This window comes from Leptonotus elevatus, chromosome 5, assembly GCF_054856555.1.
Source record: "Leptonotus elevatus isolate MCC_2025b chromosome 5, RoL_Lele_1.0, whole genome shotgun sequence".
NCBI classification, from domain to species: domain Eukaryota; kingdom Metazoa; phylum Chordata; class Actinopteri; order Syngnathiformes; family Syngnathidae; genus Leptonotus; species Leptonotus elevatus.
This window is the reverse complement of record NC_141243.1, coordinates 14,196,970-14,202,415: the sequence shown is the minus strand read 5'-3', so window position 1 is coordinate 14,202,415 and position 5,446 is coordinate 14,196,970.

Genomic DNA, 5,446 nt, shown 5'->3' with positions numbered 1-5,446 from the left:
ATGTGCATCGAGGGATAGCTATGGGAAAGGATTAGGAGAGCTTTAGACAGGCTTTATTTAATAAGCAGCACAACGGCTGCGCCGGATGGGAAACTCCAAAAACACACGCACACAGATATGTGCACACACAAACACAAAACACACAACTACGCACACACGAGCACCCAGGGCTAACGGGCCCCAGAGTTGTGGTTTTGTTACGGCGCAAGCTGAGCTGAGCTAAGAGGCTAAGTGAAGCATGTGCGCGTTTGACTGGGCTTCTTGGCTGTGGTAATTGGGACCGATGGACCTCAAAGTGAGGGATAAACCAGAGAATAAAGGAGGTCTGCACTGGTAGGCTCACTCAGAGTCTGTTCGTGCGTGTGAGCATGCAAGCGCATATATGCGAATTTGTATTCCTCCATGTGAACATATTGGTGATTTTCTCAGCGGACCAATTAGATGAAGGAAGTCCGGTGGTCCTCAGGTGTGAAATCCCTTCTGGTAATAGAAGCTTGATTATTGGTTGTACAGTGGAAGCTTTGAGGTTCCACACAGTCCATTCCCGGTCGACTTCTGATTTGTTGTTTGGAAATAGAAAAAATATTTTCAACTGTACAGGCGATGTTCTAAGTAACATTTGCACATTCTGCGTTGGCTTATCTGTTTACCATTTCACCACTGAATGCCGAATGGGTTAATAATTGTACTTTTGCTCAAAAACCAGGCCATAGACCAAAAAATGAAAAGTCAATTTGATCATAAAATGGTAAATGCTTAGATAACACTTTATCGACTCCTTATGTTTTTCAAAGCGCTGTACCAAAGTGTGTACCAAAACTGTATGCGGCTAACGCGCTAACATAGCCACATCAACCTAAATAAGAAAAAGTTTCATTTCTAGTTTAAAATGACTTACCTTGACCTCCATGATCCTTTGGCGTACACTGGCCAATGACAGAACACTTTTTTTTTTGCTTTTGGTAAAGTTTTGAATCCATCTGTGTCGTCTCTGTCGTAGCAGCTAGCTAGCGCTAAGCTAACCCCTTTGCGAGTTTGTCTCTATGGTCCAGCTTCCAAATTTGCAACCTCCCTTTGTGCTGTGATGTCAAAGGCCAGCAGTGAAGTAACAACAAAGGCATTGATACATTGCCCAGATCTGCTTTATTGCCTGATTGCTTAACAGTTTAATATAAAACTCATTAGCCAGCTAATCATTGCCCGTCAGATGATGCTGTGCACTCTCCATATTTGTCACACACATTGCCATTCATTCATTCATTCATTCTTGTGACACTAGTACACGTGACACTGTACTATGATTATGATTAACTCATTCACTCCCAGATATTTTCACTGAAGCAATCCCCTTCGCTCCTGGCTGTTTTACCGGATTTTGACTGATTTTGCAAGGCCCACAGAAAAGTGTGTTCTATTGCTATAAAAGCATGGAACCTACCAAAAGAAAGATTAGAGTATCCTCTTTCATCAGGAAAAAAAAGTATATTTCTAAGTGTTTACGTTTCGCAGCAATTAGCATTAGAATATAGCAACATTTCATAATTATTTACAAATCTATTTAGAAATGTGAGTAAAATAGCTTTTTTTTTCACCATGGCCCCGGTTGATCTCTTTTGCTCTGGTGCCACCTGCTGGCCATTTGTGTAATAACTACCATTTCGTCAACTGTTCTTTGCAGTTGAGAGGCTGCATCAAAGCCTTCTGTATGCTCTAGCATTAAAAAAACACACATAAAAAACGTATAAATATGTTTTTGGGAAACGTAAAACATTTAAAATAGAGTTTATTTATTTTTACGTTTTTGGGAGCAAATGAGTTAATTCTCACTGGAATTAGAAAATTCTGATTCGGTATTTGTGTTTAAACAGCCAATTCGCATCTCAATTCAAGTCACCACCAAGGTATGCACAGCCCTAATATATCTTAATTTGTCTGTCTGCGCCTCGATCAAATCCACCAAAATCGCATTACACCACCTGTGCCAAAATGTAGACCTGCTTTTAGCGAGTTTAAAATCTGGTCTTCTTTCGGTCACCAAATTGACAGTGTGCCGTGGGCGAGTAACTGTATACGCCGGAACGTCTATGGAAGTGTAGTGCGGTCTTCCAGATTCACAAACATGCTAAACAAGACTTGCCTCAGCATGAACATTTACTTTTATAATGAAGGCTAACAGCATAACTCACTTCTTCTTCTTCTATTTCTTTTTTTTTCTTAACCCTTTTAAGCATACATGTCTTGCTTTACAAGTATTAAAAGACATTCAACAGTGTAAAACGTATAAGACAAAGGTGAGCTCCAATAATGGCGCCCTTGCTTGACTCAAAAAATGCAAATGTATTCTTCCTGAGTACAATGCAATATTATCATCAGAGGCATGTTTCTCATCTAGGTCAGCAGGATCAGACGGCGAGAGACTTGAACCCCACATTTTAAACCTTTTTTTTTTTTTTAAATGATCTTCTAGTCATCCACAAAGGCAGCTGATTAGAACGATTCAAGCCAAAGCGGTGTGAGTGGTGATGAAGGAAGGAAGAGGTGAATAAAAGATGACGGCGTAAGAGAGGAGAGGTGAGGCCCGTGTCTGCGCGCCACTCCTGGGAGCCTAAAATGCCTCCTCATCAGCAAACAGTGAATAATTCATCTTGTTACCACGGCAAATACACTCTCATACTCACATATATGCATGCGTGTGCACAGGGCCAACATTGTATGCATGTCACACACAGGCCATTTTTACAAGGTCCAATGTGGGGCTTGTATTATTCACTAGCTCATGAACTCTGCGGAACCCTTCACTTTTTGACTGTCTGCACGTGTGTGTGTTTTTGTGTGTGCATGTGGCATGCAGGAGCTTCGTTTTTATGCTCACAAATGAAATGAGGTAACAGAAAGGCAACGTTCACCCACATAAGACACACACGCACACACACACACACATCCTTGTACTGTCTTCAAGGGTATACGTCATTAAACCATAACAGTTGATTTTGATTTTCTCACCCTTGGCAAGATTGAGGATAAGAGTCAACGCTGGAGATAGTTCCAAAATGTCTAATAAAACGCAGCTGTGGTTAAGAATACAGCCTGACACAGAAGGGCCACAGATTTGATTCCATTGTTTCAAATGTCCTCCCGTTAATGTTTTTGTAGCAGTTTTTAATTGCACAATGATTGTGTCAGACTCCTGGAAACAATAAAAGAGTCATGGCAGAGTGCAAAGAACATTCCAAGAAATTGCTTCACTTCACATTGTGAGATTACATGTGGTAACAACAAGTGTCTGAAACACAATGAGCTTTTTATGGTCTAACTCTGTGATTAAACTCTTATTCACAGTTGATAAAACATGTTGTGTAGTCATGCTTTAAAAAAAATTTTGGTTAAAGGGGGAGTTTGCACTTATAAAAAAATATATCACTTTGTTACATGCCGTCTGTCGATATATCACAAACTAGCAAGCAAAAACAGTGTGAAGGGACGTCAGGCAGCTGAGAGGATTCAGAAGAAACAATTAGCAAGATTTTTGTTCAAAAGGTACGGTTTTTTTTTATTGACTTGAATTCCTCCAAAATGTTATCATTTAGCGTTATAGTAAAACTACATAACGAGTAGGTTGTGCTACCGACGTAGCAACAGTGGCTAAGGTTGGCTTGTTAACAGTGCTAATGCTAGCTTAGTATTGCTAGCGTTAATATTTAATTGAAGCTGGCTATGCGTTCTCTGTGTTTATTTATCAAGACGAAGCACTTTCATAATTGCATGCCGTTACGAATGGTCACGTTTTAGAATTGTGCTCATGTACGTTCAAATCCCGCGAGCAGTTTTAACACCGCAAACTTCTCCTTTAACTCATAGAAAAAACATCAGGAATCAATGGCTACATATACATTGATAGAACAATATGCTGAGGTTTCTAAACTACATGATGTGTTTTGCTGTCTGTTAGTTACCAGGCTACTCCCTCTCCCATGCTAAATGAGGCACAGATTTCAAGGGGTGACATAATGATGTGAAATGGCGAATACGTACATATGCTCCAAACAGTTTGTCATACAGTAGCTGTTTTGTGGAAAACACTACTTCACCTTTATATTTTTATGCAGGATCGTGAGTGGTCGGCGGCAACAATGAATACACAGAGACTTGATATACTTTTGCTAGAATAACTGTGTCTTTTATTCCCCGCATATAGCAATCAACATTTATACTGTGCTAGGATAATCGTACATTTTATCCCCCGCAAACAGTAATCAACACCTGCGCTTTGCTAGAATGATTATACCTTTCATTCCGCGCAAACAGTCGATTTAGCTAGAATGATTATACCTTTCATTCCCCGCAAGCAGCAACAATCACGACTTGATTTGCTAGAATTATTGTACATTTTATTCCCCGCAAACAGCAATCAATACACTACAACGTTAAGCAGCATAATATGATGATCGTCAGCGCTTACCTTGACACTAGACCGGGGAGCCCACGGTCCGGGTGAAGCGAGCTGCAACAACGGCTGGGCAATCGTACGTGTTCCACAGCTGACTCCGTCCGGACCGTGTGCCGCTCCGTTTTTTATTCGTTAGCAAAAAGTTGTGAGCGTGAGAAACCGGGCTGTCCAAGCCCTCTCCCAGACACTCTCGAAAACATGTTTGCGAAGCAGGGAAGGCTGTAGTATAAACAAGGAAGAGTTCCCAGGCTGATCCCGCCCTTTATTTACAAATTGTTGGGCACCTGGATTCGTACAACAGTTCAGGACAACCTTATATAAGAGGTTTCAACCTTATATAAGAGGTTTCATGAGGACATTTCAAACCATGGTTATTTTTCCCTTCAGTAGCCTACATACTTCTCTGATGTAACCTAATGATAGAAAACGTCTAATTATGTGTAAACATTTTAAAATCGACCTCAAATGGTTGTTCGATTATCCGTATGACATAATTGGATGCTTAAATGTTTTTTTTTCTTTTTCTTTTTGAGAGAGCTCAGTATTGTTCATTTGGTAATCTTACGGATTCAATATGTCATCATCATTGCTCCCCAGCAATACACCCCCCCCCCCCCCCCGCCTGCTTAATACTGCTGTCTGCCCCAACCGATGGCTCCCCACCCCGACACACCCGCCCCTCCTAGTTGTGGGATGTGGATGCTTAAATGTTAATGTTAATGGTGTAATTAAGGGGAAACATCAAGTGTTAGACTCACAAGACGAATGGATGATGCAAATTAGATTGATACAATCAATTTCTATCACCAAACTAAATCACTATTCAACTGTATAAAACCAAACTGAGCATCTGAAAGCCCAAAGTGGGCAAGGAGACATTTACCTCATCCATAATAAACATATGTATTTAAAACAAGGTAAATACTATATATTCTATATCTTGTCCTTGTTAATGAATATTATCAGCAAATAGTATTTACATTTTTCCAGTATTCCAAT